The sequence below is a fragment of the Nicotiana sylvestris genome, chromosome 8 (assembly GCF_000393655.2).
Source record: "Nicotiana sylvestris chromosome 8, ASM39365v2, whole genome shotgun sequence".
Classification (NCBI taxonomy): Eukaryota; Viridiplantae; Streptophyta; class Magnoliopsida; order Solanales; family Solanaceae; genus Nicotiana; species Nicotiana sylvestris.
The window spans coordinates 171,890,814-171,907,169 of NC_091064.1; positions in this window are offsets into that span (position 1 = coordinate 171,890,814).

Genomic DNA, 16,356 nt, shown 5'->3' on the forward strand with positions numbered 1-16,356 from the left:
CTGGGCCATGAATTATTTAGTGAGGGATTCGCAGGCCATGAAATTATGTTCTTGGTCCATGACAATGGTGCCTCCGAACCATGACGCCTTTGAATAATGATATGCAAATTTGAGGGATCCTCAAGCCATGGCATGGTGTCTTCCGGCTATGATGATGATGCCTTTTTAGACTATGACGCCTTTAGATAGATTGGCAATATATCAGCCCATGATATGCTATGACATGTGATGTTAACAAGACAAGGCTTAGTCTTGTGAAATGGAGGGCGGAGCTTAGCCCGATTGAGAAGCAAATAAATAGTACTAGAGATAAAGCAATATTCGTGCAAAGAGGGACAGTGCTTAGTCCCATGCTGATGGATGCAGGGATTAGCCTCATGTAGATATTGAGGCAGGGATTAGCCTCATGCAGATATGGAGGCAGGGATTAGTCTCATGCAAATATGAAGGCAGGGATTAGCCTCATGCAAATAGGGAGGCAGGGATTAGCCTCATGCAGATATGGAGGCAGGGATTAGCCTCATGCAAATAGAGAGGCAGGGATTAGTCTCACGCAGATATGGAGGCAGGGATTAGCCTCATGCAAATGTGGAGGCAAGGATTAGCCTCATGCAAATATGGAGTCAAGTATTAGCCTCATGCAAGTAGGGAGGCAAGGATTAGCCTCATGCAAGTATGGAGGCAAGGATTATCCTCATGCAAGTAGGGAGGCATGGAATAGCCTCGTGCAGATATGGAGGCAAGGATTAGCCTCATCCAGATATGGAGGCAGGGATTAGCCTCATGCAAATAGGGAGGAAAAAATTAGCCTCATGCAAATATGGAGGTAGGGATTAGCCTCATGCAAATAGGGAGGCAAGGATTAGCCTCATGCATATAGGGAGGCGAGGATTAGCCTCATGCAAGTATGAAGGTAAGGATTAGCCTCATGCAAGTATGGAGGCAGGGATTAGCCTCATACAAATATGGAGGCAAGGATTAACCTCATGCAAGTATGGAGGCAAGGATTAGCCTCATGCAAGTATGGAGGCATGGATTATCCTCATGCAAATATGGAAGTAGGGATTAGCCTCATGCAAAGAGTGAGTAGAAAATATGAGTAGTGTATGTCTTAGCGGAGATATATTCAGTGTTTGATGTCTGGATTGATAGTGAATTCTGCTTTGTGTATACATATCTGCGAAAGCTATCGCTACGTCAAATATGACTTCGTTTAAAGAAAATTGGGGGAGGTTGGTTCATGCCTCTGTCGGCTAGCTTTGCTTTGCTCCGTTCTGAAAGCCTTTTCGAGTTTCCATGGGTGACGCTTGACTGTTACAGAAATAGTGTTTTTAAAAATATGCAATTATTGATAAAAATAGAGTTGTTTTAGAAACTTATTGATATATCAAGTAATTTTGATGAACTAGTTATTGTAACACATCTCAAAGGCATTGCAGCTCTCTTATATTGGAATTTTGAGGGTCCTCTTCAAAATTCTGCCCCAGTTTGGTAGATGATCTTTTGACCGTTTACGAATAATGGATCTTGTTGAACCTTCTTCGGAATTTTGAGAATCCTTCTCAAAATTCTTCCCCAGTTTCTTAACCAATTTCTGACTTTCTAGCATGCAATGGCATTGGCTGGACTTGCTCCGGAATTTTGAGGGTCCTCCTCGATATGAGGTATGTAGTGTAGGCACAAAAGTAGTGCCTCAATTTCTGAGATGTCCATGTCAAAGCATAGCAAGTGCATTCCAGGAAAGAGTACCGTGCTTCGTAGGGTGTGAACTTCTTACTCAGGTAGTATATGTCCTGCTCCTTCTTTCCTGTCTCGTCATGTTGTCCCAAGACACATCTGAAGGCTCCATCCAACATAGATAGATAGAGTAACAAAGGTTGTCCTGGTTCTGGCGGGACTAAAACTGGTGGTGTGGATAGGTATTCCTTGATCTTGTCAAAAGCTTTCTGACAATCCTCGGTCCAGCTTGTTTCGGCATCTTTCCTCAGCATATTGAAGATGGGTTCACATATGACTGTGGGCTGTGCTGTAAAATGACTGATATAGTTGAGACATCCTAGGAAGTTCATCACGTCCTTTTTGCTATTAGATGGTGGTAACTCCTGAATAGCTTTGACTTTAGATGGATCTAGTTCGATCCCTCGACGATTGACGATGAATCGCAATAATTTTCCTGCGGGAACCCCGAATGCACATTTTGCAGGGTTTAGTTTCAAGTTATACCTCCTTAGCCTGTCAAAAAACTTTCTCAAGTCTGCTATGTGATCTGTGGCCCTCTTGGATTTGATAATGACGTTGTCCACATACACCTCCATCTTTTTGTGTATCATATCATGGAAGATGGTTGTCATGGCTCTCATGTAAGTAGCCCCAACATGGGTGGAGGTGTTTAATATGTGGGTGGAGGTGTTTGATAGGTAAGTGGAGATTTTGGGCCCTGGACCACCATTATTGCCCCAACATCTCTCTTCTTCGATATGCCACCTGATTGTAATGCCTTACTTGTGGCCTGTAGTGCCTCAAAATTTGTTACCATCCCGCTCTTGATTCCTTCTTTGATTCTTTCTCCAAGCTTGATGATATCGGAGAATTTATGATTTTCGATAACCATCAACCTTTCATAATATTGTGGATCCTGTGCTTTGACGAAGAACTTGTTCATTGTTCCTCGTCCAAAGATGGCCTGACCTTGGCCGCTTCCGGCCTCCAACGAGTAACATACTTACGGAAAGTCTCAGTAGGTTTCTTCTTAAGATTCTAAATGTAGAAAATATCTGGTGCGTTCTCTGTATTGAACCTGAACCGGTCCATGAAATCCGACGCCATGCTTACCCAATTGGACCATTTCTTTGGATCTTTGCTGATGTACAAGGACAAAGCATCCCCAGTGAGACTCCTCATAAAAAGGCTCATTCAGATATTTTCGTCCTTCCCGACCCTGATGAGTTTGTCGCAATAGGTCCTCATATGGACTCTAGGATCACCTGTGCCGTCAAACATCTCAAACTTGGGAGGTTTGTATGCCTTTGGCAGTTCTACGTCTGGTTGTATGTATAGGTCTTCATAGTTCAACCCTTCTATTCCTTTGCCGCCTTCGACACCTTGAACTCGGCTTGTCAACTTCTTGAGTTCTTCATCCATGTTTTTAATGAGCAGGTCCTTTTCGGAGGATTCCAGTGTATAAGAGATGGGTTGGATGGAGTGAGGTACGATTTCTATGTATATAGGGTTGCTTTGATGGGTGTCAGGGACTTGGGTGTAATGATGGTCATTGGTGGAGTTTTGGGGATCGAGAATGGGTTGTGGTGTGTTTTGGGGAGTGTGGTAAGTGGTGGTTGGCGGGTACTGAATTGGTTGATGGTGATGTTGTGGCGGAGTTGGTATTGGCAGTGGATTGAGATTTTGGGGTGGAGTTGCGTATTGATTCGACGAGGGAGGATTTCGTGGATGTTTGTTTTGTGTGTTTTGGGGAGATGCTGGGTTCTTTACGTTTTGTTGGTGGATGTCGAGGACATTTAGGGTGAGTGACAAGTTTGCCAAGTTGCGAACCTACTCAAGTTCTCCTTGCAGTTCCAGTATCTTTTGTTCCAGTCTCAAGACTAGATCATTTGGGGCCGAAGTACTACGGCCATCTGAGGTTTCTATGTTCTCAATATTCTTCTTTCGGATATTACTCAAGTCATCCATTTTGCTTTCCCTTTGCCTTTTGTGTTGCTTGGAGGAGGAGGAGGTGGAGGGCCTCTAGATCTGGTACGATACACCGATGAGGCCAGTATGAGTGAACCAACCTAAGGGGATGGGAATAATCAAAATAAGCACAAAAAAGGTAACAAGTCAGTGAGGATTCTGAAATGTTTGCAGTATTTAAACATATATTGCGGAAATGTAAATTCATGTCTTAATTTGGGAGCCTCGTTGTACCCGAGGTAGGTCTAGCGAAAAATAGATTTGGAGAACTTTAGATGCCAATAAATGCTTCATTTCATAATGTAAAAATAGAAGAATCCCAAAACGACACTAAGATAATAGAAAAATAAGTCACTACTGGAACTTGGCCTTATTACATTTTAGGAAAGCAAATAAATCTAGCCTGTTTGGTCCCAGAAGGGCCTTCCCCAGATTCGATCTTCCTAACTCCATCATATAGGTCCCCCAGCTCGCGCAGACCCAGCAACAAGTAGGCTCTGGCCAGATGTCGTCCTTCAGCTCCTTTAGCATTCTGGCAATCCTCGATCCTCTTTATGACTTTGCCTTCCAGCTCCACTATTCATCGCTCCAGATATACCGGTTTCCTATTGGAAGAGACTGCCATTTCTTTCATTCTTCGATCAACCTCACATTCCTCTCATGTATTTCCCGGTGCTCGTTCTCAGATTCGTAGGCCCTCTTGCGCAGCCTGTTGTACTTGACTTGAGCTTCAGCTTCTTCGTCTATGATCCTATTCCCTCAACCGGTTCCTAGCATCACCATTCCTTTTAGATTGTCCTCTAACCATGCTGGGTAGAGAGGCTCACGCCCCCCATGATACCTGTCTGGCTAAATGGTGTTCGTTTCCACAATGATCTTGCAGTGCCACATGTGCTAAGCTTGGCACTTATAAGGGACGTCGTCATCTTGAAAGTCTGTGCTGAAATGACTCATCTTGGCAACCCTTGGTATAACCTGTTTCCTGCCTGCTTGCCTCATTACTCGGATAGGGACATAAGGGTATATCCCTCTTAACCCGATCAACACCAAGCGTGGAGCGTCCTTGGATCTGATGATGAATTCGTCTGCTGGGAACTATTCAAACATCTATTGCACCTGTTCCTCGATCAGATTGTCGAAGAACTCTACCCATTCTTTGGCACTTTTCGGTTGAGCAAACATGTCTGGAATGTACGTCATCCGCTTGAGGTGATGGAAGGCAATATGTTCGTTCCAAGACCTTCGCAGAAATTCTTGGCGATAGTGGCCCTTTTGAAAATGTTCTAACAACCATAACTGCAGTGTTCTTAACAGCGCTCCAAAGCCATGTAGAAGTCGTCTATAATCATGGGGACTATAGTGTATGTCTGTCCATTGATCCCTTCCATCAAAGTCTTGGCGACCATGGCCAACCTAGTGTGGGTTCTTTCCCTTTTCATTGGGAATACTATCAGGCCCAAGAAGCATACAATGAACACGAACACTCTGCGGTGGATGTGGCCTAGAGAAGTGAGAGAGATCTCATCATGGTAGGTACGGTAGGACTTGCTATGGCCATACCTCTCATACAGATATTCGAAGGGTATGTAAGATTCCATCAGGCATACCAGGTCAGCATTCTCCTTCAACCCCATCATCATTAAGAACCCTTTATCGGTATTTTCTCCGATACTAATAACCTGGGACTATCCCAAGTCAACCCCGCAAGCCCTCCAATTTCTTCTAAAAGTGGCGTCATTTCTATGTCGCCAAAACGGAACACAGACCTCTCACTGTCCCAAAACAAAGTGGCAGCCTCGATCAACTTGTTGTTTGGCTCAATGTCTAGCAGGGAAGGCAAGTTACCCAAGTACTTTCTTACATGTTTCTTGTCACTTAAGGAAAGGTCCTCCCACCAATCTAGCAGCAATGGTGGAATGTTGCTAACCATACTGAATCTTGGGACCTCGTGCCTCATTTTCTACAAAACAAAAGGGTTAGGCCTTTCTCCCCCACAGACTCGACTATTTATTCATTCATAATTAGCATATTGGCATTTAGTTCTCCAAATTATTGTACATAACGTGGTTGTGTCCGTTGGGATTATGGAAACCCTGGTGGACTTTGGATAAGGCTCATCTTAAAGGGTCATTATGTGGACAACATAATAGATCCGACTAGGTTTGACCATGATGCATGCAGAATTTGATCAGAGTAAGGTTACTATGGGGGTTTAGACTGGTACCCTCAAGCGGACAACTTGAGGGGAAAAGGCACGGAACCATCGAATGCACCGCTGATAGACTAGTTTTACCGCAAATAAGCCTTTCCGAATTTAAGGGTAATAAATAGGAACAGCGCAAACACTCATCAAGCGTTACTATAGGATTTGATACGCACGAGTCGAATATGATGTGGAGCATGATTTATGTAGCAATTAATAGCATGTAGTCAAGTATTTGCACATAGAAAAATAAATGTGATATTTAAATAATTGAAAGACAGTTACAGAAAAGAAAACAACGAGACAAGTCAGTTTCAGGAATAAAGAATCATAAAGGCTTAAAAGAAAATAGGCAGTTAAATTCGAATACGGGGAAAAGGTACGGGATAAAGCATGCTTGAACTAATTCATCAAAGATAAGTTTGTTATGGTAATAGCATAAAGGTATCCCTAGAATACCTTTTTTCCTCCGCGGAGAAAGTCCGGGTTGCGACGTTCATGGAGGTAATAACTCATTTCCTTTTGGGATTTGGGTATTTGAAGAGTCGCCACCTAACGGATTATGGTCTGTTAAGGCACCTAGAGCGATTAACTCTTAGGCTAGTTTGCATTACCAGAGATTTAGGGTAAGGGCTCGAAATAACCTTGAGGAGAAGGTATTAGGCACCTCTCTCGGTCCACAATGGTGGGTCCCGACCGAACTTATACTTATGAATTAGTCCTTTAAAAACTAAGTAGTTGAAACACATAATAAAAGCATGTTGGACATTGTATGACTTAAAGAATTTGAACAAGTTGCATATAAAGAGTAAGGTTTAAATATCGGGAATTGGGAAAGAGGAATCCTAGATTGGTTAGCCTATAGGATCACCCCACACCATGCCCGGTAAACAATCCTCAATGAGGGGCTACACGTCACATTAGCGCTTAGTCATCATATTCTTTTATACCCAATTCCCTCCCCTTGGTCATAGCCTAAAACGTTGTAGCAACCTTGAAAATGTCTTATGCATGCAATACCCATCTTTTCCTTGTGGCTATGGAGGTATTTTTAGGACCTCTACTTTTGGACAGTTCTAGACCTTCCTAAGGTTTTAAAGGATAAAAGTCTAGGCGTTAATCAAGAACAAGTAGGATTGCATTTAAAGAGAACAAATTATAGGCTCACAGTCACCTCCACAAATAGAACAAGTAAATGCACATCTTCAAACAACAGTCAGGTATTTAAGAGAAAATCCTAGAACATGATATCTAGGTGAGCAGGGATTATGCAGTATTGACTTAGGACAAAGTGTAAAAGATCTTATTTAGCTTGCCTACTGATTTAGACCTATTGAATCTGGACAATTTTAAATAACCAAAGCACAGTTTCAGAGTTGCAGAATTTAAATCGCCCTATAGGCTTGCCTAACATAGAACAGTGATGTCCTAAGAGCATGATATCTACATTGATGCAATAAAACAGCGAAAAGTTTTAAACGGATACTTGAGGTCCTATAGACATGTTTTCTAGCGGTAGTAAATTAAGGCAGTGTTTGAAAACTTATTAAAGAAGCGGACAGTTGATTAAACCATTTCAAAAAGGACTAACATGGATTAAACTGATTTGTTTAACTAAATTGATTTTTGGTTCTATAGGCATGATTTCTGATTTTAATTCATATAGGCATGGTATATAATTGTTAAGAGCTGATGTTGGAACTTATATGCATGATTTCTAGTGAAACAAATGTAAATACATGTTGTAACAGAAACTGAACTTAATCACATTACACTCTATGATATCTAATCATAAAGACATTTAAATCCTATAGGCATGATTTCTAATTATAAAGTCATTTAAATCCTATAGACATAATTTCTAATATTGTGAAAGTAAAGCAAACATAGCAAGTGCATTAACACAATCCTATAGGCATGGTATCAACCCGAATTACCCAATAGATATAACTACCCACCCTTTTTCCACTAATCACCCTAATGTTGCTTACAAATAATTATTACAGACCAGCTGAATAAATTACATAAACAAATAAAGAAAAAGAAGAAATTAACTATAGGGAGCCTGAAGTAGGCCCAAATGACTTCCCAAGCCTCCAATAGCCTTAAATGCCAAAGTTCCATAGACAATATCATGTCTAGGTTTGTCAAAGTTCCCTAAGGACCTCAAGGATCCCGAGCAATGCTCACACCTAGACCTTTTCTCAAAAATAACTTATTTAAGAGCAGTGTGAAAGGGCCAGCTCTGACATGCCAGAGATCAGAGAGATCTCAAAGATCTCAAGGCAGTACACATGCCAGAGGGGCATAACCCAATACTCTAGGAGTAATGTGAGAGTGCTTGACCTAGTTTTGAAATGGTGTTGATAAAAAAACAGTGTTAAAAAGGGCTCAATTAAGTAAAGAAGTCTTTTGAAAAGTAGGAATTGATTAGTAATAAAACAGTTTTAAAAACAATAATCTTATGAGAAATCAGCAAACAGTTTAAACAGCACCATTCAGACATAGATTTTACTCAAGGGGTATGGGAATGGGGGACACATAGAACATATTAATGTAAAAGCAAGAGCATAGAAGTTTCTTTTTAGAGTTCTTTATAGGATTTAGGAGTCAATTACACAGCCATAGAACAAATACTGAGAACATAGTTATACTAGGCAGAATTGAACATAGGGTCAGAAGTACTTAGGGAGTAGTAAGTAACCTAACAAAGTATATTACTATCAGGAATTGGGTAAACAAACAGACAAACAATCATACATGGAGTAGAGTTAAATTGAGACATGCTAGAGAAAGCAATAGACAAGTCATCGGACATGTTAATCATAAGTTGAATAGGTAGTACTCATATATGCTAAGTGAAACCAGGATTTAAGCATGCAGTTAAGGAGAGCAGACACAAAGTATAGAGCAGTGTAGTGCAATAACAAGCCTTGGCTTACAGCCGACTAGTTCAATAGAACCAGCAAGTAACAGAAAAGAGCAGAAAGCTTAAGTATAAGAGAGAGTTTTGAACTAGTCTTCTTGTTCTGGTTGTTCTTTAGAACTTAAAATAAGAGGAGGTTTATATAGGAATTAAAACTTAGCAAAACAAGGTAAGATATCAATTAAGTAGTAAACCAGGGAAATCACACGTAAATCAGGAAGATCTTCCCTTAATCGAGGGATAGTTCAATAAACGGTAAAACATACTAAGTATTTAAGGAAAATAATAAAGTAAAGCTTAGGTATAGAACAGGTAATTAAGGGTAAACAGTGGAATGCAAACAATCAGTCGGAAAATAAACAAGGCAAGGAAAAACAATTAAGGCAGGTAAATTCAATCGAATTGAGTAATGAAGTAAGGACCAAACCGGAAAATAACGGATTCAGAGTAATCAAGGGTTTAGAAAGTAATGAAAGAAGCATCACGCTTAGCATATAAAATGAGGTAGAGCATGACTAGCCGGGATTTCACACAACTCTAACAAAACCCATGGTTAAACGACAATGATTGATCACACCCAACTCTAGTCCTAAAAAGGATAAGCGGTCGGTGCAAATATAATCCGGTCTAAAAGTCCGGAGTCGAATCCCATAGAGAACTAAGGCTTAGCTATATCTGTTTAATATCACTAAAAAGACAAGTTTGAATAATTTTCTAAATTATAAAGATTAAGATTTATATTTCTAACTAATTAACTAGCAAATACTAGAAAACGGTAAAATTATCAACTAACGAGACAAAGGGTTGGAGACTAAATTAAAGAGGTCTAGAGTTATGATTTCCCCAATTGTCGGAATCCTTCTAGCTATGTTCCTTACAATTTTTCCAATGTATTCTCTACTGATCGTGAGCAATTTAGGTGTCGTAATTCTCTCTCGAGCAACTACAATAATTTACTAGACATATTCTCTCGAACTACGCTAGTTGGCTTTATCTAACCGCTCATTATGATCACGTCAAGGCTTTGTTATTTCTAAACCTACCTTTAAACCCGCTGTATTGATTTCTCACATACGTTAGGAGTGACGTTGTTCAACAATCACCTAAATATGTATCCTTTCTCATGCAACACATAATAAATAGGCACAGTCAATCGATGGCCATTCAATCAACAATAATAAACATGTAGTTGAACAAGTATAGAAATCCAACGGCTCAATTATATAAAAACATAACAAGAATTTATCCTACAAAAGGTTCTATCAAAACCCTAGATAACAATTTAGCTATTCATAATAGTATGTAAAACTACAATACTAAAAATCATAACCAACAATGAAAAATAGGGAGAGGAAGGAAAAACTCGTTGAAGAATTCCCCGCCTTGCTCCTATTGTGTTCTTGACTCCTTAGGTCGAATCCTCCGTCTCCTTAGCCTCCTTAGGTCTAATATTATGTCAAAAGTGTGTCCCACTCTTAAAAATACCATTTTTCCATGTATATACACCAAGTAGGGTCGTGCCCAAACAATTATACCTTCTCCTACGCGAAAAAGGACAATATTTCACGTCTGGACTTCCGCAGCCGCGGTCAACCGCGGTATATGGCAGGTATACTGCCTCAGCCCACCTCAACTCCGTGGTCGCAGTTTTGACCACGCTTTTCTCCCTATTTCGTTTGGAATTTGAAAAAACGCAAAACATGAAAGTTGTAGCCCTTTGAGTTATCGTTCCAATCATATATTGTGGAGCCCAAATGGAGTTCTGAGTAAAAGGTTATGTGTATTTCACTAGACAGTACACAATATGCCTACTCGAGTCTTTGTTTTGTTGCTTTATCATCCGTTGATCCCCGAATATGATCTCGGCTTAATTCCTTGGGCTTTTACTCAGACTTCAAAGCTCCAAATCACTTGAGTTCATTCCATAACATCTCTATAGCTCGGAATCACTCCTACAAGGCATAAAACACACCGTTAGTACAAAACACTAGCGATTAAAGCGCAAACTCAACTAAAGTACAGTAAATTAGAGTGTGATAATCGACTAAAATATGCAATTATAGCCTATCATCAACACCCCACACTTAAACCATTGATCGTCCTCGAGCGAGCAATCAAACTACACTTATATAGACACGACCTTTTTAAACAATTTTCCAAACTCATCACACCAAGAATATTTAAAATAGACTAAGCACAAAAGCGTAACATCTTCACCTCAAGATTTGACTCACAAGTACCATGCATTATTCACAACTCACCTACTTACTCTAACATAGAGGTCACTGACATTACCTTTCCTTCATGAATCAAGTGCCCTCACACAACAAAAGAGAGTAGTTCCACACAATAAAATTTAAGAACACTTAGGAACTCAAGATAGAAAGAATTCACTCACTCTCAGAAATAATACTCATATGCCACAAAAGATGCACCATAAGCTTGCCCGTAGTATATTACTCCACTAATAAAGCTCATTTAATCTAAGATCAATTAGGGCTTTATTTGGTTATAATGTAGGCTACGGGACGGGTAGGATACATTTATATATAAGAGTGACTACACCTCCCTAAGCACTTTAATACATATACTTTAACATTCAAACACAATACTTATGGCAAACCAAAACTCCACCTTCACATCAATGTATATTACCCCATTCTTCTTTAAGCGCACTTACATCAAGAGCCACCACTTATCAAGGAATTTTGTTTTCAAAACAATCCAACTACTTTTTTTTTAAATTCAAGTGGCTCTTACTTTTTCAAAATAGTGCACCTTTCTCCTTATTTAATTTGTTCCACTCAAAAGCCAAACCAACCACCCCACACTTTAACCTTTACAAAGTTCATTAACAATACAAGTGCTCATGAGAGGTTACAATGGTTCAAATAGATGGTTAATTCGAACAAATGGGTAAGGCTTGTAATGTGGTTGCCAAAGAAATAAGATTACAGGCTCAAAGGGGTTAACTACGATACATAACAATTAGGCGGATAAAATATACATATCTGGTTCAACAAAGAAACGCCTATATCACTTCCAAGACTGGACAAAACTACTATTTCGCTTTGCAAACACATGGGCAAGTTCTAGGCATCAAATGCAGTGCACAGAATGACACAAAACCTTGCACACACATGGCACATAACTCACTCAGGATTTGATTCATAGACACTCTAGTCAAAGCAGTTAAGCAAAGTTAAGATCATACAATTTAAGGTACTTATACAAGAGTCAAAAACTGATCCTAAGCGTCACAACCAAAGTATTCACTATTCTCAAGGCATAAAAAAGTCAAGACATATTGCTTCAATTCAAAACACAACACAATGGCTCCTACTCCAAAAAAAATAACTACACCCGGTTCAAACAAAACCCTTGAAAAAGAATCGTGGTTTAAAGAAAAAACAAGGGGTAATTGCTACACTACCTAACAAAAGAAAATCTTTTTGTTTTTTTTTCTTTAGACTTAAATCCCTCAAGAAAATTTTCTAATAGATCCATCGTCGGGAAAAGTCCAATCTTTTTTCTATTTAAAAAAAATTATTCAATTAAACTAACACAACTAAAATAGCATAGAAAGTCACCCAGACAATCTCCTCACCCCACACTTAAAATTCTGCATTGTCCCCAATGCACACCATAACTAATAAAAAGATAAAAGAGACTCCCTGGTAGGCCAAAGGCCGAAGCACTAACAGCTCATGGGGTACTTAGACTTCTCCCAAGCTTGGTCCTTCGTGCGGGTACCTCACACTTAGTTCCAACCATTTGGTTTGTTGTTGCACCTTTCCAATACCTTTGCTTTCCATGCTCCTAGAAAATAAAAAATTGACACTACAAAAATAATTCAATTAAAAAATATATATATAAGAAAGAAATAAAGTTGGGTTGCCTCCCAACAAGTGCTTGATTTAACGTCGCGACACGATACGAATCACTTTTTGCCTCCACCTTGAGCTTATAAATTGAACCCCCAATTTGGCATCAAGTTTTCGGCTATGATCCGGGGGTGGAGGAACAAATCTAATTGTCCCAAGCAACCATTGTACTATTCTACACTTCTTGGCTTTTAGATGAGGTATGTAGTCTTGTCTTTCTGGCAAGAAAAATTCCAGACTGTAGGCACCTTGTTCCTCATTCCTTGACTCCTTAATCGGCTCGGATGACTCTATTTCCATATCACCATCCAAGCCCAATGTGGAAAAATGTTTGGAGTGAGGACCAATGCACTCAAACACATGAACTTCAGGACTTTCAGTATCCTTAACATCAATGATACTAGAGTCAACAAAATTTGTATACTCAATGTCCTTGGCTGACTCTAGTCCCACTTCTTCAACATTGACATCCTCAAATTGTAGTTGGCTAGGTTGTTGATGTTCTACTCTGGCCTCCCCAATTAACACCTCTAATTCATGCTCTTCTTGGCTACTATCCCTAATATTGGCTTGTTGAGCATTAACAGCTCCAACAACTTGACTCAATTGAGCCTTCAAATTGCGAATAGTTGCCTCCTGCCTCTCTATCTGTAGTTGTTTCTCATTATTTTGTGCCAAAAGGCACTTTAACATATCCTTGATCTCCTTCAGGCCAGCATCCCCAGGTTCTTTGTTCCTGTTAACTTCACAAGAAAAGGTAGAACCATCATAATAAGGGGTTGGGGGAAGATAAGAAACATAAGCACAACCATAAAAGTGACCATTTTTACCACCACACACATCACACACATTCCACAAATAAGATTGAGTTGGTGCACATAACTCGCTCTCAGGAATATTTTGAAAATTTTGCCACGGGTAGTTTCCTTCACAATATGTATGGAGATCAATAGTAGAATTATCTACACCTAAATTCCCATAATTCCAAGATGTCATGTTTCTCAAGTCAATAGCTATAAAAAATACAAAAAAAAACAAAACAAAAGAAAACAAAATAAAAGTTCAAACTCGAAACCTAGCAATATATACAGTTACAACTACACCGTTAGTTCCCCGGCAATAGCGCCAAAATTTAATCACACCCAACTCTAGTCCTAAAAAGGATAAGTGATCGCTGCAAATATAATCTGGTCAAAAAGTCCGGAGTCGAATCCCACAGAGAACTAAGGCTTAGCTATATCTGTTTAATATCAATAAAAGACAAGTTTGAATAATTTTCTAAATTATAAAGATTGAGATTTATATTTCTAACTAATTAACTAGCAAATACTAGAAAACGGTAAAATTATCAACTAACGAGACAAAGGGTTGGAGACTAAATTAAAGAGGTCTAGAGTTATGATTTCCCCAATTGTCGGAATCCTTCTAGCTATGTTCCCTACAATTTTTTCAATGTATTCTCTACTGATCGTGAGCACTTTAGGTGTCGTAATTCTCTCTTAAGCAACTACAATAATTTACTAGACATATTCTCCCGAACTACGCTAGTTGGCTTTATCTAATCGCTCATTATGATTACGTCAAGGCTTTGTTATTTCTAAACCTACCTTTAAACCCGTTGTATTGATTTCTCACATACGTTAGGAGTGACGTTGTTCAACAATCACCTAAATATGTATCCTTTCTCAAGCAACACATAATAAATAGGCACAGTCAATCGATGGTCATTCAATCAACAACAATAAACATGTAGTTTAACAAGTAGAGAAATCCAACAGCTCAATTATATAAAAACATAACAAGAATTTATCCTACAAAAGGTTCTATCAAAACCCTAGATAACAATTTAGCTATTCATAATAGTATGAAAACTACAATACTAAAAATCATAACCAACAATGAAAAATAGGAAGAGGAAGGAAAAACTCATTGAAGAATTTCCTGCCTTGCTCCTATTGTGTTCTTGACTCCTTAGGTCGAATCCTCCGTCTCCTTAGCCTCCTTAGGTCTAATTTTATGTCAAAAGTATGTACCACTCTTAAAATACCATTTTTCTATGTATATATACCAAGTAAGGTCAAGCCCAAATAATTATACCTTCTCCTACGCGAGTCGCGGCCACGGTCAAACGCGGTCAACCGCGGTATATGGCAGGTATACTGCCTCAGCCCGCCTCAGCTCCGCGGTTGTGGTTTCGACCGCGCTTTTCACCCTGTTGCGTTTGTAAAGTGAAAGGACGCAAAATAAGAAAATTGTAGCCCTTTTAGTTAGCTTTCCAACCATATATTGTGGAGCCCAAATGGAGTTCTGAGCAATAAGTTATGTGCATTTTACTAGACAGTATGCAATATGCCTACTCGAGTCTTTGTTTTGTTGCCTTATCATCCGTTGATCTCCGAATACGATCCCGGCTTACTTTCTTGGGCTTTTACTCAGAATTCAAATCTCCAAATCACTTGAATACTTTCCATAACATCTATATAGCTCGGAATCACTCCTACAAAGCATAAAATACACCGTTAGTGCAAAACACTAGCGATTAAAGCGCAAACTCAACTAAAGTGCAGTAAATTATAGTGTAATAATCGACTAAAATATACAATTATAGCCTATAATCAATGATTCAAAGAGAAGCATACAAGTTATGCATGAATGGTCAGTATAAACACAAGTTCATAATATTAGTGAAAGGTTGAACTAAGAAAATTCGGTAGAAGCATACTAGGATAAGTGAATCATGAGAAGTCACAAGAACCCAAGGCAAGAATACAGTCAGAGGTACCAACATCCAGAAACAAAACGAAGAAAACCAAAAAATTAAGGTTTTCAGTATAAACGGGCTAGGGTTGCAGCAGGTTCATAAAATTAGTCAAAATATGTGAAAATCAGAAGTTTAAACACAAAGAATCATTAAACAAAGTTTAAAAAAGAAATTCTGAAAACCCTAATTTTAGAAAAAGATGAAAAATATCTTGAAGTCATACGATTCTTGTAAAGAATCTCAAGGCTATTGTAAAACACACAAGAAAGAAACTCAAATCGCCATAGATCTGTGCAGATCTAAGAGAACCATACAGAGATGAAGAAATCTGTTTAGAAAACCATAAATTGTGGCTAAAATAGGACGATCTCACTCGAAATCACATTGGAATGGCTTGGACAGGCGAGAGATGAACCCTAGATGCAAGTCGACATTGCCCTAGTCCCTTGAGGGCCTTAGAGATGGCAAGAGTGACATGAGAGAGGCCATTGGAGGCCTGAGGGATGGTGAGAGGTCACCAGAGATAGCCATAGATAGGGGTCAGTGAGATTGGGGAGTAGGGTTAGGGTGAGAGCATTTTGATAGCAGAGAGGATTTTAGGGCGGTGAGGTAGGTCATGAAATGAATTAGGTTTGAGGGGGGTATAGGTTAGTTTAATTAGGAAAGGAAAAACTTGGACCGTTGATCAAAACGATCAACGACCAGGATTTAGCCAGGTATTAGGTTTGGGTGGATGGGTACTGGGCCTGGGTAGTTTAATTGGGTACTGGGCTGGCAATTTGGGCTAGGATTAAGGTTGAATTGGGGGTAAAATTGAAATATAATTAGACCATATTTTAAATAGCCATTTTAACACTATATAAATTGTAATAAATAATTTCTGAAAAATAATTTC